Source organism: Pelophylax lessonae (assembly GCF_965119305.1).
Source record: "Pelophylax lessonae genome assembly, chromosome: 1".
NCBI lineage: Eukaryota > Metazoa > Chordata > Amphibia > Anura > Ranidae > Pelophylax > Pelophylax lessonae.
In genome coordinates this window covers 743,588,732-743,615,479 of record NC_138768.1, presented here as the reverse complement: position 1 = coordinate 743,615,479, position 26,748 = coordinate 743,588,732, and the positions used below count along the sequence as shown (strand labels likewise).

The 26,748-nt window shown below is 41.6% G+C and overlaps 1 protein-coding gene across 1 annotated transcript in view; it reads right to left on the bottom strand.

Moving 5' to 3' along the window:
* FRYL (FRY like transcription coactivator) overlaps positions 1-26,748 on the bottom strand; it is a 555,404-nt gene that overhangs the window by 368,832 nt on the left and 159,824 nt on the right. The window contains exon 3 of the mRNA XM_082266339.1: positions 15,009-15,136. The gene's annotated coding sequence lies outside the window, so the exon portion shown is untranslated. The remainder of the gene's footprint in view (positions 1-15,008; positions 15,137-26,748) is intronic.

The window sequence follows — 26,748 nt, the reverse complement described above, 5'->3', positions numbered from 1 at the left end:
CACTTTATAAGCCTTATAAGCAGTTACAGCAAACTGTTTTTTCCTCTTGAGATAAAGGTTTTGCATGAATAAATAGAAAGCTGATCATTTTAATCACCGCTGCCAGCGTTAATCACCAGATGAAAATAGAAGAAAGCAAACCTAAAAAAGGAAACTAATCCACACATCACATCGAAGAATTGCTTTTAGATTTAATACTGCTTGAAGTAGATGCCACCACTCCAGTGATCTTCACTTGCTTCTGGGCCTTGACTGAAAGCGTAACTCCACTTTTGTTGAGGAAAAAAACATTCCCCTCTGGGGGATCTCTGTAAATTATAAGGATTGCAGATTCCGACATTTTGTTATTCTGAATAAATCATTGTTTGTGCTGAGTGGGTCAAATGGGAGTGGTTTCATGATTATCTATCAGCTGTGGCACTTGCAGGGCTCTAATGAGGAAAGCTGCTGGGCCTGCATCCCTTTAGACGTGTTCCTATTGGGAATATCTCACCAAAAATGCCATTATTATTGCAGAGGATGCCAGAAAACTGACCTTGTATCTTAGGCAGACTTCTGGGAAAGTTGGTGCGCCAATCATACAAGCAGGAAATTATGGTTTCTGGGGTGTGGTCAGTACACATTCTGTGTACAGAACAACTCCAGGCGGCCATATTGCATTGCATATTCAAAAAATTACAACAGCTGCAGATTGAAAAGGAAAGATGATTTTTTAATAACATTCAATTACAATATGATTTGTGTCGCAATTGTATACGCTATATTATTTTTTCTTTAATTGCTGATTTTTTTCCCCATGAATGTGGAGTTACCCTTTAAGCAGCCATCCTGACTCATACTAAATACAGGCGGTAAGCCACTCCGCACAGGCACCATTCAAATAATGCACTGCATTTTCTGAATAAATAGAAAGCATTCTCTGACTGGATGAGATGAAATGCATGACATCACCACCCCACCTCATCCAATCAGAGAACATTAGGCATTCTCTGAATGATGCTGCTGAGCTGCCAACTTCCTGTGTCCAGAATGCTGCAGGGCAGCCACTCAGTGCAGGAGCTGGAAGCAAGTGAAAACCAAGGGAGTAGCATTGTCTAAGTTAGTGATTGCTAGCTTCCTGGAGGATCTCACAGGTTTGGTATATGGATACAGTAGTTACATTGGTCCAGTGCAACTATGTATAAAATATCCATACCTGGAATTCATCTTCAATGGTCCTTTCACACGGTGCAGTCCGTTCTCTGCTCAGCGGGGGATCGATCCGCCGAACCCGCTAAGCAGGTGGATGACCGCTCTATCTCCGCTCTGTGTGCAGAGACAGAGCTGTCAGATTCCCCGCTGTCCTCTATGGGGAGACTGGATAAGAACGGACCGCCTGTCCATTCTCATCTGATCAGATCCGCCAGACGGATGGAAAATAGGGTTTCCATCCGTCCGGATTTCACGGACAGGATTAGAATCGGATAGCAGCAGGTGTCAGCGGAGATGTCTCCACTGACATCCGCTGCCCCATAGGGATGCATGGAGCATCCGATCAGGTCCGCCTGAAAAACTGACTGGCGGATCAGATCAGATCGCCCATGTGAAAGGATCCTAAAGCATACTTGGACAGATTATAGGTGCCACAGTGGAGGAATCTAAGCTGGCCATAAAGCAATAGAATTTAGTTTAAATGTTTGTGCCTAAATTCTAAAAAATCATTTGTTGGAACATTTGATATCCCCAACATTGAGTCAACCAATTTCAGTCATAAACCTATAAAATTTCAGACTTCCAGACTTTCAGAGTTCCAGACAAAATGAACACATTTCTTTTGTACCTAGAACATGTGAGTTACATTATGTATGATTTTTCCTGAACAAAAAATAAAACATTTGAAGTTAGAATTGTGTTTGAATTTTCTCGTCACTATGGTTAAAATCGATTATCTTTTTGATTCCACTAGTCATTAGAAAATCAAATGAGTGTTACAAAAACTATAATTTTCAAACTAAATTGTACTAGCATATGGCCAGAGATAGCCTGGATTCACCCTCTGGATCCACACTTGTGAATGGGGTCATTTGCTGTGGGGATTCCCTGCAATTAGCTGCAGGCGGGAAGCCCCATGGAAAGCAATGGGAGGCTGACAGCTCCCACAGCTATTCGTGGCCAATCACATGTAACCATTCATGCAGTGATTACCTGCAAATGATCGGCCAATCACATGCAACCATTCATGCAGTGATTACCTGCAAATGATCGGCCAATCACATGCAACCATTCATGCAGTGATTACCTGCAAATGATCGGCCAATCACATGTAACCATTCATGCAGTGATTACCTGCAAATGATCGGCCAATCACATGCAACCATTCATGCAGTGATTACCTGCAAATGATCGGCCAATCACATGCAACCATTCATGCAGTGATTACCTGCGAATGATCGGCCAATCACATGTAACCATTCATGCAGTGATTACCTGCAAATGATCGGCCAATCACATGCAACCATTCATGCAGTGATTACCTGCAAATGATCGGCCAATCACATGCAACCATTCATGCAGTGATTACCTGCGAATGATTAGCCCTGGAATCAGAAACAGGTGACAGCCAGAGGAATTAATATGTCTATGGCCAGCCTTACAAGAAAGCTCAGATTTGCATACGTCAGCTGCCTTTACTTCTGCATCTACAGATGGTTTCAATGTGCAGTTTTCACTGAAGTGGCATATATATTATTTTTTATTATTATTCTTTTTATCAGTTGAACACTTTGATTTGTTCAGATTTTTCAAAGCTTTATCTCAACTAAGAACAATTCCCAGTTTTCAAACGTCTCGGCTTGCTCTTTACACTACTTTCCATGTTTCCTGAGTTTAACTATCAGTTGCAGATTGTTATGTATAATAAAAAAAAAAAAAAACAAATAACTTTCAAGTAGAAATATACACAAAGAAGCCATGGAGACCTGTAACAGTTTGTCAGTCAACGGGTATTCTTTCCAAGCTCTCAGGAACCAAATTCTCTTTAGAGAGTAACATTCTTTACATCAATGCAAACACGCTTGTCGTGTAAAACCCTGCACCCAACAGGGAGTGGCAAAAGGAAAATACTTAGCAGAAAGTACAAACCAGTATGTAGCAACTACTGCACCATACCACACATCATCCTTCACAAAATCAAAGAATGGGGAACTTTTCTATAGATGGAGGAATCTGTTTTTTTCTTTCAGCCCTCTGGCAGAATGAAAAAAAAATACAACAAACCATCTACGGCCAGCTTTACTGTTTCCAGCCATTAGGTGGAGCTCTAGGTCCATTTTTATCTGAATAACAGGCTGATCTTAGCTGCTTTGATGGGGAAAATATGTTTAGAGTGCTGAATAACTAACCTAAATTACCCCAGTTAAAGAGGCTATGGTCTAGAGCAGCGGTCCTCAACCCTGGCCTACAGGGCCCACTAACAGGCCAGATTTTAGGTATTACCTTGGGGAGATGCAGACTAGAGTACTGCAATCACTGAGCAGCAAATGATATCACCTGGGATGTATTTCAGTTATCTTGCAAATCTGGCCTGTTAGTGGGCCCTGTACGCCAGGGTTGAGGACCACTGGTCTAGAGCATGGGTGTCCAACCTTTTGGCTTCTTTGGGCCACATTGAGTGTAGAGAAATTTTCTCGGGCCGCATATAAAATATATACTATAGTTAAAGTATATAAGTAATAAAACGCAGCCGCGCCCTTCCCGTGCTGCTGCGCCCCCAGCACTAATTTAACACAACTAGTGGATGATCCCCTCCAAGGCAGCCTCTGCCTACAGTTAGTTGGAAGCCGCTGGGGCCATGCCCCTGATTCAACTTCCTTCCTCCTCAGCAAAAAAAAATTAAAATTTGTCAGGGGGCAGTGGGCCACATTGCCTGCGGTTCCGGGCCACATGCGGTCCCCAGGCCACAGGTTGGACATGCCTGGTCTAGAGTTAGACCAAGGTTTCTGAACTCCAGTCCTCAAGTACCCCCCAACATGTCATGTATTCAGGCTTTTCATTATTTTGCACAGGTGATTTGATCATTTTCACTGCCTTAGTAAATGCCACTGCCGTTTCATTAGAGGAAAATCCTGAAAACATGACCTGTTGGGGGTACTTACGGACAGGAGTTGAGAAACATTAGTCTAGATGACACTGGGCACAGGATTTGGGTGATATTCTGGGTAATACCTGGGATTCCGCCTTAGAATCAGTACCGGTTATTTCCCTCTTGGCCTCTCACTCACTTGTTTATCTTACACAGGGTCTATAGAAGCCCAGTTTAGCTATTTCAGTGGGGCAGGCAGGATTCCCTACATTGCCAAAAATGCAATGTACTCAGGGGAGGTTTTATCCATATGATACTATACGGCATTGTCCAAAAGTGACAAGATACTGGGGTGAGGTCCTACAAACAATCCCCTTGGTGGCCCAACAGACGATTCCCCAAGATCCACTGATTAGCTTGCTGGGAACCTTGGGCACTGTGCTTTAAGAACCCTGAGTTTATATAAGGATTCTGAAAACTGCTATACCTAGCAAAAAAGTTAATCGCCCACTACTGGCTAGCCATCAACTCCTCGACTAGACCACAATGGGGTGACTATGTCAACTCTTATTGATGAAAGAGCAATTCACTTATCAGCACTGCAATACCCAATGCAAATTTCATACCATTTGGCAGGGTTGATTGGATGTAACTGGGCTTACCCATCCACAATTAGCGATGAATAGACTTATGCAAGTGTAAAGGGTTCTTTTAGTGCCTATTATACGAATAATCAGTTCATGTCTATGTGGGTTATATGGCTAAGCCAAGGCCTTATTATAGATTCCATCGGCCGCTAGTATTTGTATTTAGCTCTGTCTCTTTAGGCTTCTATTGACAGTTCATTGGTAGTGTCTAGTCAAATATCACTGGAGAATAACATTGTTCCTTTTCAAAAGATCAGAACGTTGACTACTACACTACCACTGTTAATTGTTGTATTCCATGTATGTATGTATATATATATATATATATATATATATATATATATATATATATATAGCTGCACGAATAATCGTTACAAAATCGTGAACTATTCACCCCCCCATGATCTTAAAACAGCATGTCCTTGATTCATACAGAGCTGTTCTCTGTTCACTCACAGCTGTCAAAAAATAAAAAATAAAAATAAATAATCTATGTTATGTTTAGCAACATTGTTAAGGCTGCGAGATCACTATAAACACAATGTTTTACAATGCATTATATATATATATATATATATATATATATATATATATACACAGTATATATATATATATATATATATAATTTTTTTGTATAATGTAAAAGATGATGTTACGCCAAGAATCGTGATCTTTATTCTAAGGGAAAAAAATTGTGATTCTAATATATACCTCAATAAAATTGTCTGGATTACGAAAAAAAAAAAAAACAGCATGCATACCGCGAGAGACCTGTTCACTACAACAGCACAGACATCAAACCATACATACAAGTGGACATCTTGTCTGCTTGTGTTAAACAGGGGGACTGGTAGTTCAATTAATCTCTATAAATGAAAACCCTTATCCAGGCTAACTTTTTATGATATGCATCTTCATAACATTTATGTTTCTTAACATATGTATCTGTACTTTATGTCAATTTTGAAAAAAAAAAAAAAAAAGAGAACCCTAAAACTAAAAATAAAACATAAAAATTCCACAAGGCATAAAACAGATGCTTTACAACCATTATTTGACATTATTTCATATGAAAGTGGTATAATGTGGAAGCCCCAGTATAGAGGGGGGGGGGGGGGACGGTTAGTGACAGCCACAGACCAGTAGTTGAATGGATCAGCTCCTTGCCATTCTCTCCCATACTCAGCACAGCAGTGATAAGTCATGACATCATTGGCACTTACTGTGACCCCCGTTGTGGCATAGCTGTCATGTTGTGACTGGGGTTGAGAATTCCTTAAAAACAACATTCTAAAAAAAAAAAAAACACCCGTTTCTCAACAATGCTAGAACACGTTTTAACATCTTTTTAATATAGGTGTAAATTTACAAAAATGTATTGGGCTGCCCTCTGGACATGTCAGGGTTGCAGGCTGGACTCCATCACACTGGGCACAGCCAAGGTCAGGATGATCCTTTAAAAATGGCAATGAACGGACAATTACGGTAATTTTTGGAGTGTGTGACTCAGAGATCAGATAATTTACATAGCAGTAATATTCTCCCATTTAATTGCTGATACAAAAATATTAGGTTATACGGATATATATTGTCATTTTATTTGCTTAAAACAGGGGTGTCAAACGCAATTTAATTGTGGGCCACATTATGGTTGACCTCAAAAGGACCAGTTGTATCTGTAAGACTATATACACATTAATGCAGGGCTTTTTTTCTCAGAGAATAGGTGCAGGAATTCAACCACGTCCCTACCGAATTCCATCGAATTGTGAGTGTGGCCAAATTGCACTTGCAGTGGGAGGATCCTAGAGGGGCAATAAATACCAAGAGTGCATTATGAGCAGAGTTCAGGTGTGCCCTATGTACATAGTGCAGAGTTTAGAGGTGCGCTGTGCACATAGTGCAGAGTTCAGGTGTGCCCTATGTACATAGTGCAGAGTGCAGAGGTGCGCTGTGCACAGAGTGCAGTGTTGAGGAGTGCACTACATAGCGTACAGGGTTTAGGTGTTTGCTATGCAGTGTGCAGGGGTTCAGCTCTCTTTCAACGGCTGTTCACCTCTCACTTCCACCTCTCCCCCTGGGTGCATGGGCCACATGAAATGGCCTAAAGGGCCAGATTCGGCCTTGTGTTTAACACGTGGCTTAAAACAATCCTAATTTTTTTTTTTTTTTTTATATATATATTTCTTAATTTTATTGAAAAAATGTGAAGTTTTAACATACAAAATATCAAAACACCAGATATATGCCAACAATCTGGCAAGTACGAAATAAAAAAGGTAAAACAGAAAAAAACACAGTAGCACAGAAAAACTAAAAATGAAGTGGATTGTGCACAAAACCAATAAGAGAAATACAACAATATTCCAAAACAGACATTTCCAAGGGGCCCGTAAGATTGGTACAAAAGATAAATGGGCCAACATACAGGAGTTTGAACAGGAACCCCATGACAAGTGTCAAAAGAAGATTTGTGCATCATGACCAGAAGCGATAGATAAACAGTCCGTAGACTTTGTCGAAACCCCCATAGCTCCATTCCCGGAAAGCTTATAAGCTGGATATAACACTACCAAACTAACGAAAGCCCCATCATGGACAGAAGAAAAAAGGCGGGGGGGGGGGCAAGAGAAATGGGGGCAGAATGGAAAAATGAGAGATAAAGAAGAATAGGGAAGAAAGAAAACCCTCAGGCGAAGAAGGGATCCACCAATTGGACCAAAAAGGCTAGTAGTCTTTTTTTTTTTTTAATATTAAAGTGTAAATCCAGGACACTGCATTCACTATATCTGGTCTTCCACAGTAAATGGAAATTTAATAATTTTTAGTAAATATAAAATGCTAAATATCTTTTCTCATCTGCAGTTAGAGCAGTCTTGTGACTTCTATCAGTGTCCAGCACCAAGCACTTGTTAAAGCTCGTAGAAGGAGTTTTTTGACTGTCTTATGAGACTGCAGGACTCCTGACCCTCTGTCTGGACAGTACTGATTGGCCCTGTGCTGATCACATGCACTCTCCTAATACATACCAAACTGAGCATGTGCAGAGTGACTCCATAGACTCTGTGTTATCGGGAAATTATCAGTGGACAGTGGAAGAAAGGGAGGATCAGAGAAGACAGGATCAAAAAGCCTTTTTACACAATGCGGAGGATTAACCCCTTAGGTTGCACAGCGAGTATAATAAGCATGCTTTACTGCATATACAGACTGATTTTACTGTTGTGTGTTTAGTAACACTTTATATCTAACTGCATTCCTAGGTATAGATGACATCAATCTGAATGTCCGCTGCAACTAGACACAGGCCATGTTTCAGATCATCTCATACATCACAATGCATCCAATGACTGTATACATTTCTATTTAACAGAATAAACAGCTACAAATTAATAAGTATCAGGCACAGCATATTCAGCTTTTTATCAACATAACCTGACTTTTGAATGACACATGTTGAGCCCAGAATACAATGAAGAAATCTATTATGAGAAGCACTATGTCAAAACAAAACACACAACCATCATAAAGGTAATATATCAAACAATACAACAAAATTGGGCTCCTTATTAGCGCTATTACTGAATGCCTTTCTGCTTTATTTAATAAAAGAATGAAAAATACACTTGGACTGGTGCTATTCGGACACGTCTAGTTCTTCTGTCAAGTAATTAACTCCATTTGCATCCATCTGATGAAAGAATATATGCAAATCCCTCACAAAAAGGGGAGGCTTTAAAGTGATCAAAGCAAAATCTTCCCTTTGGTCCCCTTGTGATAAACACAATATTAGCATTTACTGCCAATCAGATAAAGCTGCACGATTATGGATAAAATGAGAATCAGGATTTTTTTTTGCTTAGAATAAAGATCACGATTCTCGGGGTAACATCATCTTTTACATTATACCAAAAAATTGAGCTAACTTTACTGTTTAGTTTTTTTAAATTCAATGAAGTGTATTTTTTCCCAAAAAACTGTGTTTCAAAGACTTTTACGCAAATACAGGGTGATATAAAAGATTGCAACGACCGCCATTTTATCCTCTAGGGCAGGGAGATGTAAACTGTGGCCCTCCAGATGTTGCAGAACTACAATTCCCATGAGACATAGCAAGACTGACAGTCACAAGCTGACACCTAGAGGCATAGGCATGATGGGAATTGTAGTTTTGCAACAGCTGGAGGGCCACAGTTTGCATATCCCTGCTCTAGGGTCTCTGCTAATATATATTATACACACACAATGTTTGAGGGTTCTAAGTAATTTTCTAGCAAAAAATAATTTTAATTTGTAAGCAACAAATGTCAGAAAATGGCTTACTTTAAGTACCGGTTCTCACATTTGCGATGCGGGAACCCTGAGAATCTACTTCGGGTTCCCGCATCGCATTCAACTCGCAGGCAGTTCACACTGCCATATGCAAATCACTGGGGGTGTCAATACAAAGTTAACGACACCCCAGATCAGCTTGCATATTGCAGTGCAAACTGTCAGTTCGGACATGAACCAGATCACATAGGTATGAACACCCATGAGATCAGATTCTGGTGCGGACCAAAAAAAGGATCCTGTGCGAGTTGTGTCCGAATGCAATGCGAGTTCAGCCATACAAATCTGTATGGATGAATTCGCATCGCACAGACATTGCATGTGATTTGCAGAGCAGTGTGCTGCGAATCACATGCGATGTCTGTCATCGTACATACAGTGGGTACGGAAAGTATTCAGACCCCCTTCAATTTTTCACTCTTTGTTATATTGCAGCCATTTGCTAAAATCATTTAAGTTCATTCTTCTTCCTCATGAATGTACACTCAGCTCCCCATATTGACAGAAAAACACAGAATTGTTGACATTGTTGCAGGTTTATTAAAAAAGAAAAACTGAAATATCACATGGTCCTAAGTATTCAGACCCTTTGCTGTGACACTCATATATTTAACTCAGGTGCTTTCCATTTCTTCTGATCATCCTTGAGATGGTTCTACACCTTCATTTGAGTCCAGCTGTGTTTGATTATACTGATTGGACTTGATTAGGAAAGCCACACACCTGTCTATATAAGACCTTCCAGATCACAATGCATGTCAGAGCAAATGAGAATCATGAGGTCAAAGGAACTGCCTGAAGAGCTCAGAGACAGAATTGTGGCAAGGCACAGATCTGGCCAAGGTTACAAAAAGATTTCTGCTGCACTTAAGGTTCCTAAGAGCACAGTGGCCTCCATAATCCTCAAATGGAAGACGTTTGGGACGACCAGAACCCTTCCTAGAGCTGGCCGTCCGGCCAAACTGAGCTATCGGGGGAGAAGAGCCTTGGTGAGAGAGGTAAAGAAGAACCCAAAGATCACTGTGGCTGAGCTCCAGAGATGCAGTCAGGAGATGGGAGAAAGTTGTAGAAAGTCAACCATAACTGCAGCCCTCCACCAGTCGGGGCTTTATGGCAGAGTGGCCCGACGGAAGCCTCTCCTCAGTGTAAGACACATGAAAGCCCGCATGGAGTTTGCTAAAAAACACCTGAAGGACTCCAAGATGGTGAGAAATAAGATTCTCTGGTCTGATGAGACCAAAATAGAACTTTTTGGCCTTAATTCTCAGCGGTATGTTTGGAGAAAACCAGGCACTGCTCATCACCTGTCCAATACAGTCCCAACAGTGAAGCATGGTGGTGGCAGCATCATGCTGTGGGGGTGTTTTTCAGCTGCAGGGACAGGACGACTGGTTGCAATCGAGGGAAAGATGAATGCGGCCAAGTAAGGGATATCCTGGACAAAAACCTTCTCCAGAGTGCTCTGGACCTCAGACTGGGCCAAAGGTTTACCTTCCAACAAGACAATGACCCTAAGCACACAGCTAAAATAATGAAGGAGTGGCTTCACAACAACCCTGTGACTGTTCTTGAATGGCCCAGCCAGAGCCCTGACTTAAACCCAATTGAGCATCTCTGGAGAGATCTAAAAAGGGCTGTCCACCAACGTTTACCATCCAACCTGACAGAACTGGAGAGGATCTGCAAGGAGGAATGGCAGAGGATCCCCAAATCCAGGTGTGAAAGACTTGTTGCATCTTTCCCAAAAAGACTCCTGGCTGTATTAGATCAAAAGGGGGCTTCTACTAAATACTGAGCAAAGGGTCTGAATACTTAGGACCATGTGATATTTCAGTTTTTCTTTTTTAATAAATCTGCAACAATGTCAACAATTCTGTGTTTTTCTGTCAGTATGGGGTGCTATGCGTACATTCATGAGGAAGAAGAATGAACCTAAATGATTTTAGCAAATGGCTGCAATATAACAAAGAGTGAAAAATTTAAGGGGGTCTGAATACTTTCCGTACCCACTGTATGTGAACCAGGACTAAGGTTAAACTACCCTCACTTACAGACGGCAGTTCATTCCTTTGATCAAAAAGAACAAAATGATACATTGTAAAGCATTGTTTATAGTTATCTTGCAGCCTCAATGTTGATAAACATTTGCTAGAGACTCTTTTTTTTTTTGTGACAGCTGTGAGTGAGCAGAGAACAGCTCTGTATAAATCGAGGACATGCCGTTTTAAAATTGTGACTGTTCAGCTTCACCCTGGTGATGCCACTGATTTAAGGCTGGGTTCACATATGTGGGAATTGCATGTTGGTTTCCCCACATGACATGCGAGTGTGCCCGGCTCGCAACAGAGCAGGTTCACACAGGTCCAGGGCAGCCGCGGCCCCCATTCCAAAAGGGTCCAGTGTGTCTTTGGGTCAGGTTCAGGTGTGAATTTAGACAAAAATTCGGACCAGATTCGCACCTGAACCAGTGAACAGGGACACACCAGCCCCCCTGCTGTTACCCGTAGCTGCACATTTGTGAACTCGACCTAAAAGTAACATGCTGCCAAGATATTAGAGAATAGCTGCTTCTGACATTTATCAATAATATATTTTGAATAACAGCAACTAAAAAAAAGATTGGGTTGGTATTCTACAGAGTTGGGGGGGGGGGGGGTGTTTACAGTCCAAGAAAATTTGGAGTTGGCCTCTAAATTGCAGAAAAGGGATTGTTCTGGCAAAGCATAAAAAAACAACTTAACATATTAAAGAGGAAGTAAACTCCCCCAAAAAAAAAAAAGAAAAAAAAAAAATGAAAAACACCGATAAAAGGGGGGAGTAGAATGTGAGAAGGTAAAAAACCTGAATTTTAAGGTTTTTTTTGCCTATTCCCAACACGCATCCCTGTCAGTTACGTGTCCTGCCGATCCCGTCAGTGAGAGAAAAGGCATAAGGATGACAGCTAGAGTTTACTGTAGTCATGTAAGTGTAAGAAAAAAAAAAAAAAACAGCCAATAGCATGTGATACCAGTCAGTGCTTCCTATAAATGCCCGCTAATTAGTGCGGTCCATCAGTGCCACCTATCAGTGCCACCCAATGGTGTCCACCAGTGTGGCATATCAGTGCCACCTAATCAGTGCCCATCACTGCCCATCAATGCAGCGTGTCAGTGCCCATCAGTGTAGCCTTATGAGCACACATCAGTGAAGGAAAAAAATAACTTATTAACAAAATGTACTGACTGAAAGAAAAAAAAAAAAAAAAAAAAAAAACTTTTATTTGTTTTTCAAAATTTGCAGTCTTTTTTAGCTTTTTTTTTTTTTTATAGCAAAAAAAAAAAAAAAAAAAAACAACAGCAGTGATTAAATACTAGGGATCAACCGATATAGTTTTTTCAGAGCCAATATCGATTTTCCCGGCCACCCTTCAGGTCGATAGCCGGTATTAGGTGACGATATTCTGTATATTTAAAGTTTTTATTTTTACACTGTTCTTTTAAATTGTGTTTTTTTTTTTTTAAATCACTTTTTTGCTGTCACAAGGAATGTAAACATACCTTGTGACAGTAATAGGCAGTGACAGGTACTCTTTATGGAGGGATCTGCGGTCTATAAGACCCCAAACCCCTCCACTGCACTTAAAACCATTCAAAACACCAAGTTTGGCTGTTTTCAATACTGTCATTTTTTAAAAATCTGGTGCCTTCAAGGCTCCAGTGCCTGAAGTGATGCTTCTGGGTTACTACATCGGAGACCCGATAAGAGCTGATTCCGGCTTTGTTCGGGTCTTCAGTCAGCGGGCGGACGTGCTGGCTGGTCGCTCAGGCTTCCGGTGGGATGGGAGACCCGGACAGAGCAGAGGAAGGCATCCCCTCCCGCTGCTTGTAATAACAGCCGAGCGGCCAATTAGCTGCATCGGTTGCTAGTACAAGAAAGCCATGCGTTCGCTTTAAAAAACGGTACCGGGCTTTCATATGGGTACAGTGTTGCATGACCGCGCAATTGCCATTCAAAGTGTGACACCGTTGAAAGCTAAAAATTGGCCTGGCCAGGAAGGGGGTAAAAGTGCCCAGCAATGGAGCGGTAAAAAAATGTTTGTCTTTTTTTGGTATGTTCTGTGAATGGGAACAAATACACAAAGTGGGGTTTTCTCAAATTTGAATGCCAAAGTGGAAATAAACATTTAAGTTGCAATCGTGAAATGCTGAATAGTATTTTCAAATAGCGTGAACATAATTTACATTTAAAAAATAATAAAAAAAAAAAAAAAACAATTGGAAGAGACAATTCTTGTTTGTTACCAACAAGACCCTGAACTGAGCCATCTATAGCCACCCGTAACCTGTACTAACATCCATCACGCAGAACCTTTCAGTTGGCTCTCATTTTACGGTGCTCACAGTATCTCCAGAACACAAGCTAGCAGGAATCTGGAATAAGATTTGTTGCATTTTCTAACTCAGCCTTTTTCAACCAGGGTGTCTTGAGGTTTCTTTAGGGGTACCTTGGCAAAATGTCTAAAACTTCCCCCAAAATTGTATATAAGCCAGCGGGCAGAGGAAACCTGCCTTTTAGTTAAACAAAGCCACAGGTTTTCATTGTACATCATTACCGCCTACTAGCTACCAACCTCCTAACGACCAATGACATCATCAGTTAATAAAAACGATGTCAGTTGCCTGCATATCATCCTTGTTTGACCCTCCCTTGCCTCTCTCCATCAGCTTTGGGGTCTCATTATCTAATGCCTCGTACACACGTATCGATAGTTGGCCGTGAATTTTCGGCCAACGTCCGATCGGCTGATTTTCGGCTTGTAATGTCTCATACACACGTATCGATAGTTGGCCATGAATTTTCGGCCAACGTCCGATCGGCTGATTTTCGGCTTGTAATGCCTCGTACACACGTATCGATAGTTGGCCGTGAATTTTCGGCCAACGTCCGATCGGCTGATTTTCGGCTTGTAATGCCTTGTACACACGCATCGATAGTTGGCTGTGAATTTTCGGCCAACGTCCGATCGGCCGATTTTCGGCCTGTTAGTATGATGCTTTCGACAACCGACTGCGACTTTTCGGCCGAACAAAATCTGGTGTGCAGGCTATAAAATTTTTGTTGGCCATCAACAGAACGGCCGATTTTCCGTCAGTCAGTACAGATTTCGGCAGACAAAAATCTGATGAGCAAGACTGGGCATGCTCAGAGAAGAAAAAACACACAGAAAGTAAACCAGCACATGACATCACTTCTGAAGTTGGTTTTTGTTGGCCGAGAAAATTCGTGTGCAGTCTAGAGCACATTTCAACCAACACAACAACACTGGACAAAAGACGGCCGATCGGTCGGCCGATAATCGTTGCGTGTGTACGAGGCATAAGTGAAGAAGAAAAACTGAGGGAGAAGAGAAACACTGGAATACTAGTCAGTACCAGTTTGCAAAAATGTATTTGCTTTGGAAGAATAAATCCCATGTAAAATTGGGTGTTTTTTACGAGTATTGATGTTGCTACATTATGTAAAACGATTGGAATAGTTTTCACATTTTAGAATGGGGTGCCTCGAGACTGTCCATCATTTTAAAGGGTGCCTTGACTGAAAAAAGGTTGAGAAACCTTGATCTAACTATATGAAGCAGATGGAGGAGGAAGGCACAAAGAAGGTGTTGCCCTTTATTCTGTAACTGAAGTAAACATTGAGTAGTAATTATGACCTCTGTAAATCAAACATAGTAGCTTTGCAGAAGTAAAGCCGTTTAGTGGAGCCAACCTGCTGGAGTTTATATTGCAATGTCTTTCTGTTAATCTGTAACTTTATTATACACATCCAAGGTTAAACAGTGTCATGAATGTGCTAAAAATGTAGATGCTGCTTGTAGGTATCGGGGACACGCCATGATCAATATACTATGTTGTCACAAAGTTAAAGAACATTTCAGTAACTAGGCCTGAACTTATCCACATAAAGAAGAAGCATGGCAGTCTGCTTACGTGGTAGGAGCCGGGTGTAGGTGATGTGCTGGAGTTCAGTGCATCGATCTTAATATCTGGAAGCCTGAGCACATGTGCTGAGTAGGCCGTCAGGCGTGGAACCATCAGAACTCAGTGAGCTGCAGCAGCTGGAAGGAAAAGGAACACATACATCAATTAGTGAGGACATGTGCCGCATTCAAAGCACTGACACCAAGACCCAGTCCGAGCGTTCACATCACACAGCAATATATAAAGTCCTTAAAGCAGTATTAAACCCAAAATTTGATTATAGCAGCTTAATATTCCTTACAGTTCAAATCCAGGAAAACTTTGGCTAGGTTCACACTAGCCCTCACTGTGTGTTCCGGTTGCACGCATTGATTCCCACCCCGGCAGGGCTGCCATGGTCAAAAAGACCACGTGGTTTTCATGTGGCTGCGTTTTAAAAAAGATGCATGCACCTTTTTTTGTGCGTTTCACGGAGCACAGAAAATGAATAGGCTGCCGTGCCCGAGCAAATGCAAGACACACGGCCCGCACTAGTGTGGCATAAATGGTCCTTCCTTGCAGTGGGGCTGTGCCATCACAGCAATAGTAAGTGCCGGTTCACACTGGTACGATGCGGGAACCCACTGCGGGTTCCCGCATCGCACCCGACTCGCAGGCAGTTCACACTGCCATATGCTAACTGCTGGGAGTGTCAATACAAAGTTAATGACACCCCCAGATTAGTTTTCATATCGCAGTACGAACTGTCAATTCGGACAGGAATTGGATTGCAAAGGTGTGAACAGCAATTCGATTCTGGTGCAGACCGGAAAAAGGGTCCTGTACGACTTTGGTCCGAATGCGATGTAAATTCAGCCATACAATCTGTATGGCTGAATTTGCATCGCACAGACATTGCATGTGATTTGCATAGCAGTGCGTCACGCCTAAAGGTAAAACAAATCTTAAAGTGGAGTTCCACCCATTTTAGTAACTTTAGATGTATGTAATCCCCTTTAAAACTACTTTTACCAATAGAAACTTTTTTTTTGCTAGGAAATACCTTTTTTTCTTCTTTATTCATGCTCACTTCCGGGTCCGGCCGCCGATCGGCGATTACGTCATTCGGCGATTCCCAAGGGCTGCTGGGATGCATCTCATGGGATGAAATCTCGCATTATTACACAGGTGTCCTGAGCTGTACTGTATGTATTGGATTGAGTCCGTGCTCTGCCCCGCCTCCTCTCAGTGAGCTCTACGGGATATAATGCTTTCAGTCCTCACTGAGAGGAGGCGGGGCGGAGGTAGGGCGGAGCACGGACTCAATCCAATACATCCGAGTACAGCTCACTGAGAGGAGGCGGGGCGGAGCACGGACTCAATCCAACATACGAGTACAGCTCAGGACTCTTGTGTAATAATGCGAGATTTCATCCGATGAGATTTAATTTCACATCCCAGCAGCCCTTGCGAATTGCCGAATGACGTAATCGCCGATCGGTGGCCGGACCCGGAAGGGAGCATGAATAAAGAAGAAAAAAAGGTATTTCCTAGCAAAAAAAAAAAAAATAAGTTTCCATTGGTAAAAGTAGTTTTAAAAAGGGGATTACATACATCTATGTAATCCAAGTTATTAAAATGGGTGGAACTCCACTTTAATGCCTAAGCACAATTTTGCCACTTTGACATGTGTTCGTAAAACTGTACATATCATCACAACTAGTTTGTGCATCCAGGTGGATTAGATCTTGTTTTTTTTTTTCAGGACAAATAATTGGGCTTTCATTTGGTAGTAAATAGTTATGGATATCTCCTGATTTTTATTTATTTTTTGGTTTTGAAGGAAAACTGGCCCAAAATAGTAAAAAATATATATATTATTTTTTATTTACCTGTATATTGCTGGTCACTGCCATAACCTACCACCAAAGAACCCCAAAAAAATGTTCCTACTCCTCACGATCGCAGAAATACCACATATATGTACGTTATTTGCTGTTTATACCCATAGTAAGCCCAGCAGCAATAGTGCACATTTTGCTTATTTTTCTTTTTACGCCGACACCAATTAAAAAAAAGATAAAAAATCCTGCCCAAAATATATTGATTCTGACCCAAACACTTACCCTGGCACTAACCTAGATCAACCCTTGATCTAGGTTTTTTTTCTTTATTTTATTTCTTTATTTTTTTCCCCCCACAGTTTTTTCACCCTCCCTCTCTGCAAGGAAAGAGAAATATACATTGTATCTTTCCTCTCCATTCACAGAGAGAAACACAGGGGTGGGCTTCACAGTGACTGACCACTGTGGTAGCCAATCAGAGGCTACTACAGCAATTAGGTAATCCAGGGTCAAGAGTTCTGGGTCCCAATCGTTCGTACGGTGCCCAGGGGTTTATGGTGAAACCCATCTCTGTGCTGAGAGCTTGCTGCGCAACACGTTCCCAGCACAAAGGGAGATATGCATATATGCGGCCCCATATATGTATTACGGGGCCCCATATAGGTGTTAGGGGGCCCCATATATGTGTAACAGGGCCCCATATATGTGTAACGGGCCCCATATATATGTAACATTGGCGGAAAGGGGTTAAAGTGGTTGTAAACCTTAGACATTAAATATAAGCAAACCATATCCCTCTATAGTGTATACTTGTCTCAATTAAGAACACCAAGTGTCACTTTTGTCTGCTGCCTTGTTCCTCTGCTATCAGCTTGAATCACTTCTGACAAGTTTTCCTGACACCAAGGAGAAAAATGGTGACAGGGGAGGGACCTCCAGCTGATTGGCAGCCTCAGCTCTGTTCCTGTGTGGAAAAAGGGGGGTGTCCCTTCTCTCTAATCAGCTGTCAGAGCTCTTCTCACTCCGCCCCCTTTTTTCTGAACTCTCAGACAAACTTCATAACTCAGCACTTGATGTAGAGAGGAGAGGACTGCAATAGACAGGTGTAACACACATAGAATGATTTATTTCATCTCTGTATCACCTGAGGCCAGTCACTTCACTGAGTAGAAAAAAGGGTTTACAAACACTTTAAGGAGTCAGTCAGTAGTGGAAGAAACCAAACTGAAAGCAGGAACAATAACACGTCTTCAACGCCCTGGTCATCAGCATCCATCCAATCATCACCTGACATTGCAGTGGCCTCTAAAAGTGGAAGTAAAGTTCCACAGACTACTTTTACCTATAGGTAAGCCTATAATAAGCCTTGTCTATAGGTAGTATAAATATCTCTTAAACGGGCCCCATTTAGGAGATATTTACATTACATGCATCCAGTGACGTCACTGACGTGTGCGCTCTGAAGGAACGGCCAGCCACGCCCTTCCCTCTGAGCCCTGTGCTGTAATCGGCGGCTCCCATACACATGCGTGCGAGTGAGGTCATCGCAGCTCAGGCCAGTCACAGAGGCGGAGTCCGCGAACCTGGAAGCAAGACGGGATAAGATGGGAGCCTGCTGCAGCTTTGAGTTCTCTGCGCAGGAGGGCTTCTTTTAGGGCAAGTTTAACATAAGATGCTAGTATGCGATGCATACCAGCACAATATGCCTTTACCTTGCAGGGTGTAAAAAAAAAAAAAAGAAAAAAAGTCCAGTGGTTTACAACCCCTTTAAAGCACATCTAAAGCATTTTTTTTTTTTCTTTTGCTTTGCATAGAATAGGGAAGAGTTAGAACCTGTACCAGGACTCCCGTCTGTGTCCCACTGGCAAAATTCACCCTTTTAATGTGTCCTGGTTACCATTATCATGGGAATTGAAAGTGGGGGAACATCTGAAAATCTGAGTTGTCAGTGGGTCAAGAATAGATTTCTTCCAAAGGGGACACTTGTTTCAGTGTCAAATCTTTAGCTATGCTATCCAATAAATTAAAAAAAAAAAAAAAAAAAATGTGTACATGTACCAGATACCTATAAATTAGAAAAATTACAAATAGCTCAAAATAAAACACTAATAGTACCTATTCAGATTAGTAATTAACAATCCTTCAATGAAGGTCTCATTTTCATCGATTGTGTGGATGGGGCAATTGGATCTTTTTTTTTGGGGATTTAAATGGGGAAAAAAATGGCCTCATCTATTGGCTGCTTTCGTATATTTGTTGGACTGGCCATTTATCACATATAGGGGTTCATTTACCAAAACTATAGAATGCATATTCTGGTGCAGCTCTGCATGGTAGCCAATCAGCTTCTGTTCAATTAAGCTCTTGCAAACCTCCAACCTTGGGAGCGGATGGCTTTCTATGCAGAGCTACACCAGACTTTGCACTCTCCAGTTTTAGTCAATCAACCCCTTAGTGTTTGCTTGATTTTCTGACCGAACACGTCCCATTCGTGATTTTCCTTTTATGTTGCTAGGTGATTGAAATCTCAGGTTTGGATTAGCCAACTGCTATGCCTCTTGTGCAGATTCTAGATCCATGACTGCTGAATTGTGCTTTTTTCCCCCATTCTCTTATAATATAAATAGGAAAAAAAAAAGGAATTTCTACATGCTCTATTAGAAATACACATAGCAAGCGGAGACGACAACAAAACTTGGCTGTAAATAAATATATTGGGTAGCACCACCAAGCCTGCTATGAAATAAAAGGGTGCTTACACAATGACAACTGCAGCAATTATATAGGAGAACAAACAGCCCTACATATAGAAAAAAAAACAATTACATCCTTGGAAAATTAGGTACCTCTATTGTTCCATAGGAAAAAAGCACATGGCGCATCGAAAGTCTATAAAAAAACATTAAAATGTCATTAAAATCTCTGCACTTCCCTAATATGGATATAGGCAGCCTCCCATCATAGGGAACTATAAAATTCCCCCCATGTTACTAAGGCTCAGGTCTTTTAGGCCCCGTTCACACCTGAGCGTTTTTCAGCTCATAAAATGCTCATCTCTGAAGTCTGCCCAACAATGGCCCCTGTTCACATACAGGTCCCTCTCAAAAAATTAGCATATTGTGATAAAGTTCATTATTTTCTGTAATGTACTGATAAACATTAGACTTTCGTATATTTTAGATTCATTACACACAACTTAAGTAGTGCAAGCCTTTTATTGTTTTAATATTGATGATTTTGGCATACAGCTGATGAAAACCCCAAATTCCGATCTCAAAAAATTAGCATATTTCATCCGACCAATAAAAAAAAAAAAAGTGTTTTTAATACAAAAAAAGTCAACCTTCAAATAATTATGTTCAGTTATGCACTCAATACTTGGTCGGGAATCCTTTTGCAGAAATGACTGCTTCAATGCGGCGTGGCATGGAGGCAATCAGCCTGTGGCACTGCTGATGTGTTATGGAGGCCCAGGATGCTTCAATAGCGGCCTTGAGCTCATCCAGAGCGTTGGGTCTTGCGTCTCTCAACTTTCTCTTCACAACATCCCACAGATTCTCTATGGGGTTCAGGTCAGGGGAGTTGGCAGGCCAATTGAGCACAGTAATACCATGGTCAGTAAACCATTTACCAGTGGTTTTGGCACTGTGAGCAGGTGCCAGGTCGTGCTGAAAAATTAAATCTTCATCTCCATAAAGCTTTTCAGCAGATGGAAGCATGAAGTGCTCCAAAATCTTCTGATAGATAGCTAGCTGCATTGACCCTGCCCTTGATAAAACACAGTGGACCAACACCAGCAGCTGACATGGCACCCCAGACCATCACTGACTGTGGGTACTTGACACTGGACTTCAGGCATTTTGGCATTTCCCTCTCCCCAGTCTTCCTCCAGACTCTGGCACCTTGATTTCTGAATGACATGCAAAATTTGCTTTCGTCCGAAAAAAGTACTTTGGACCACTGAGCAACAGTCCAGTGCTGCTTCTCTGTAGCCCAGGTCAGGCGCTTCTGCCGCTGTTTCTGGTTCAAAAGTGGCTTGACCTGGGGAATGCGGCACCTGTAGCCCATTTCCAGCACACACCTGTACATGGTGGCTCTAGATGTTTCTACTCCAGACTCAGTCCACTGCTTCCGCAGGTCCCCCAAGGTCTGGAATCGGTCCTTCTCCACAATCTTCCTCAGGGTCCGGTCACCTCTTCTCGTTGTGCAGCGTTTTCTGCCACACTTTTTCCTTCCCACAGACTTCCCACTGAGGTGCCTTGATACAGCACTCTGGGAACAGCCTATTCGTTCAGAAATTTCTTTCGGTGTCTTACCCTCTTGCTTGAGGGTGTCAATGATGGCCTTCTGGACAGCAGTCAGTTCGGCAGTCTTACCCATGATTGCGGTTTTGAGTAATGAACCAGGCTGGGAGTTTTTAAAAGCCTCAGGAATCTTTTGCAGGTGTTCAGAGTTAATTAGTTGATTCAGATGATTAGGTTAATAGCTCGTTTAGAGAACCTTTTCATGATATGCTAATTTTTTGAGATAGGAATTTGGGTTTTTCATGAGCTTTATGCCAAAATCATCAAATTAAAACAATAAAAGGCTTGCACTACTTCAGTTGTGTGTAATGAATCTAAAATATATGAAAGTCTAATGTTTATCAGTACATTACAGAAAATAATGAACTTTATCACAATATGCTAATTTTTTGAGAGGGACCTGTATAATCATTTGGTCCCCTATAGCTCAAACAAGTCATTTTTATTTATTTCCTTTTTTACAAGTAATGGTGGCGATCTGCGATTTTTAGTGGGACAGATAGGACCCCTAACTGACATTTTTGACACTTTGGGGGGGACCAGTGACATTACTAAAGTAATCAGTGCTAAAAATGTGTACTGTTACTGTAATAATGATGCTGGCAGGAAAGGGGTTAACATCAGGGGTGATCAAAGGGTTAAATATGTACCTAGGGGGTGATTCTAACTGTGTGGAGGCCAGACTTGGTGGATGGAAACAGGGCTCCTGTGTTCTGAAATAACAGGAACACAGGAGCCGGTTTCAAATCAGTGACAGTTGAGCGGTGTGCTACAACGGCACACCGCCTTCTGTCAGTCCCTGCAGCGATCGCTGGGTTCCCGGCGGCCATCATGGCTGCCGGACCCGTTACTTAGCTGCAGGGCTAAAAAGTGGGCGCGCGATCGTGCTACCGGTGGCACGCGCCCGAGACCTGCTCCCGCGAGCAGCCATAGGGGTACGGCGCTTTGCGCAGGAGAGCCAGCCTGCCACAGGATATCTGTGGCGGCTGCTCTTTAAGCGATTAAAGTAATTCTTTAGTCAAGTTAAAAAAAATAAAAAAAAAGTCAGCAGCTTCAAATTCTGTAACTACTAACTTCTAATAAAAGGACACTTGCCTACCAGGGATCCAGCCCTGTCTTCACTGGTCTTCAGGTCCCCAGCGGTGGCATGTTTAGGGTAAGTGCTGGGACTCTTTGTGACTTCACATCGGGGGGAAGCGGGGAGGAAAACTTCCGGTGAAATGGCCTGTAGATTAGGAGCGGGTACCCAAGAAAACTAAGTACTCGCTAACCGCCCCAAAATTTTTTTTCTAAAAATGAAAAGGGGAGGGTGTGGGGAGGCAGATATAATGCAGAATCCCCCCTTTACGGTAAAGTTTTGCTTTAAAAATAAGCAATGTGATCATTTCGAGTGGATTTAAAGTAAGAAAAAATGCAATAACCCTTCAGGTAGTTATATCACAATACATTGATCTGCGCAGTCAGGTGTCCTTTCAAAATTTCCAGAACAATTTAAAATAAAAAATAATCCTACCTGCAAGTCATGTTTAACCCCTTCCCGCAGATCAAATCACATACATGCGGCCTCATGGAAGCGGGTCTTTTTCTGTGGGGCCGCATATACAGTATTCAAATCTCTCTTTGTCCTGGGAGCGCGCCACACAGCGCTCTCCCAGCACAGAGCCAAGGCTCTCCTACTATTGATTGGGACTTAAGACTCCAGCTCCCGGGTCACCTGATCACTGTGACAGCTTCTGATTTGCACATTGATCAGTCACTGTGAGCCCGCCCCCATTTACTTCCTCTTCTGAATGGAGCGGAAGATACATTGGATCTTCTTCTCCTTGCAGGAGAAGAAGCTGTAAATAGAAGTGTGTAATTATGAAAAAAATGTAATTAATAATTAAAGAATAAACAAATAAAATCAAGGTTAGCCAGGGTTTAGTGCCGGTTCACACTACCGTGGCACGACTTCGGGGGCGATCTGTGAAGTCGCATGCACCGCGACTCCGGCGCGACTTGCACGGACTTCATATAATGAATGTCAATGCAAGTCGCTCCGATGTCGCCCCGAAGTAGTACAGGAACTATTTTCTAAGTCGGAGCGACTTGAGTCGCTCCTATTAGAAGGGTTCCCGTAGCACTGCATGGACCGCGACTTGTCAGGCTGACCAGTCGCCTAACAAGTGTGAATGGGCACTTAGGGTCAAGGTTGAGGTCAAAAGGTCACGGTCAGCAAATTTTGTGTAGGTATTAAAAACAAATGTTTTTGAATTCTTGTCAGTGTGTTTTTAGGCTGGATTAAAATTTTAGGCTGGATTAAAAAAATACAAAAATGAGCTTTATTTCTGGGCCCTACTACGGGTGCAAACAACAACATACATATGTGGTATTGCTGCGATCATCAGAAGCAGGAGAATTTATTTTGGGTTGTTCTTTGGTTGTATTAGCAAGAAATATGCAGCTAAATTGAAAAAAAAAATACTATTTTGGGCCATTTTTTCTTTGATATTAAAAAAAACAACAGGAGATATTCATTACCATTTTCCACCAAAAGAAAGCCCAATTTGTCTTGAAAAAAAAAACAAGGTATAATCCACTTGGATAGACAAAGAATTTATATAATGTACAGTTTTACTAACACATGTCAAGGTTGTGCTTAGGCATTGACTTTTTTTTTCCTTTAGGCCGGAAGGGGTTAAAACGTGATTGATAAGCAGTTTACCAAAGCCGGTAGGGCTGGTAGAGCTTTCTAAGGTCACATTAGCACATGAGCAATTTGAAGCGTGAATAGAAGCTTCACCAGAAGCACTTCAATGCTCAACAATAGCATCTCCATTATATTCAATGACACCCTTCACACCTGAGCAGAGTGTCCCTGGGGCAGGACTGTGCTTTTTGGCCCCAACAGACTTCAATGGGAGTCCCTGAAAACGGTGCAAAAATTGTGCACAACAGGAGATCAGTCATTCCGAAATGCAGGCATTATGCTGGAATGTAAACTGCGCTATTCTAACAAAGACCGCGAGCAGGCAGGTAGGTTTTTTTCTATATTGCAGAACACTGCAAGTCTTTTTTTTTTTTTTTTTTAATGGAAGCCTGTCTGGTCGAATAATTTTAATTTTACACTTTAGTTTAATCTCGATTTTATTAAGTTTTGCAGATATTAAAGTACAAAAGGCAAATGTCCATAATGGACCAGAAAGGTAAAAATATATCCAGAACAGGAAAACATAAGCATACCCATAGATAAGCCCTTTACAGAGAGATTGGTAGAAACCATAAAAATTTGGTCATGTTATACCAAAGAAAAATGAAGAACAAAAATCCTGATAACAGAAGCTAACCAAATACATACTAGGTATAGTAATACAAGTCAAACAGAATACAACCAGGTTCCCATTTATAATATAGGAGGAGATAACTTCTACATATGTGGACGTCCATTGGAAAAACCATCTCTATATCTAGGATTCCATCATTGAGCGGTGAGCTCAAAAATGGGACAAGAGAATAAAAAGAGTATCAAAAGAAGACATAGGGTGAGAAAAGAGGAGGAAGAGAAAAAATAAGGGGGGGGGGGGTGTGCAGGGGAGAGGAGACTTGGTCACTGAATGTTTATAGAAGGGCACGTTCACCCAACAGGATCCTGGAAGTAAGTGCGCACTCAAACAGTAGAAGAAATATAAAAGAGGCGAGATTGGAAGAGTAATAAAAATGGGTCCAAACTGTCCAAATGAGGTTGTGGGATTCAAATGTGTCCTCAAGGATCTCTGGCAATCATGCTTTCCCATATATTCAATATTGTTCATTTCACAAGCCCAAGTGGCCAAAGATGGTGGTTCAGGCCGACGCCGACATCTGCCAATGACAGATAGGGCTGCTGTCAGGAATTGTCTAATCAGTCTTTTCTTAATTTGTTTGTAGGATCCCAGCAGCATAGAGAGTTTGGAGATTTGGAGTTGATTTTGGTATTTATCGCCCATCAGGGTGTCATACAAACGTAGTATTTCATCCCAAAAAGGAACAATGCACGGACACGTACCCCAGATATGGAGCATTGTGCCAGGAGCCTGCAAACCAAGCCAACATATACAGTGCCTTGCAAAAGTATTCACCCCCTTTTGGCATTTTTTTGTGTTTTGTTGCCTCACAACCTGGAATTAACATGGATTGTTTGAGGATTTGCATCATTTAATTTACAGAACATGCCCACAACTTTGAAGATGCTTTTTTTTTTATTGTGAATAAAAACAATAGGAAAAAATAGCAGAAAAAGTTAATGTGCATAACTATTCACCCCCCTAAAGTCAATATTTTGTAGAGCCCCCTTTTGCGGCAATCACAGCTCCAAGTCGCTTTGGATGAGTCTCTATGAGCTTGCCACACCTTACCACTGGGATTTTTGTCCATTCCTCCTTGCAAAACTGCTCCAGCTCATTCAAGTTGAATGGTTTGCGCTTGTGAACCGTAATCTTTAAGTCTAACCACAGATTTTCTATTGGATTGAGGTCTGGGCTTTGACTAGGCCATTACAACACATTTACATGTTTCCCCTTAAACCACTCAAGTGTTGATTTAGTAGTGTGTTTGGGGTCATTGTCCTGCTGGAAGGTGAACCTCCGTCCTAGCCTCAAATCACACAAAGAGTGGTACAGGATTTGCATAAGAATATCCCTGTATTTAGCACCATCCACCTTTCCCTCAACTCTGACCAATTTCCCAATCCCGGCTGCTGAAAAACATTCTTTGGGTGATGTGATGTGTTGGGTTTGCGCCAGACATAGCGTTTTCTTTGATGGCCGAAAAGTTCAATTTTAGTCTCATCAGACCAGAACACCTTCCTCCATACATTTTGGGAGTCTCCCACATGCCTTTTAGCAAACTCAAAACGTGCCATTTTGTTTTTTGCTGAAAGTAATGGCTTTCTTCTGGCCACTCTGCCATAAAGCCCAACTCTATGGAGCGTACGGCTTATTGTTGTCCTATGTATAGATAGAAATATATAAGTGCAGCGCTAATAATATAAACACATGTAAACACAGTGTATAAATCAAATACAGTGATAAACTCATAAATGATACAAAAATAATAATTATTATGGGAAACACAGTCCACAATAATAAAACAAGGGGGAACAGAGTCCACAATACTGAAGAAAAAGTCCCAAGTGAAAGTTGGCATCCAAATGAACGTGGGGACAGTGACCGCACACCAAATTTCCTTATAGAAAATGGGTCATGTAAAGCAGGTTATGTTAACAGGTCTCTCCATAAAGCCACAAAATCGCCAGATGGTATATCCAGGATGACCAGGACACTCAGCAAAAGGATACCCAGACTTCCAGACCTTTGTCACATATATGGAAATAAACCAAATAGTGCAGACATAGTGTAAAACCACTTTATAAAATGTATTAAAAGTTATTATTAAAATTTATTAAAAGAGAAGGCATACACTTAAAAACATCCTGTATAACAGCGTATGTAACTGAAGAGTGGCAGTACAATATTCTTGACGCGTTTCATCCAAACTGACATATTCATTCCTTTTAATACATTTTTTGAAGCGGTTTTTACACTATGTCTCCACTATTTGGTTTATTTCCATATCTGTAACAACGGTCTGGAAGTCTGGGTATCC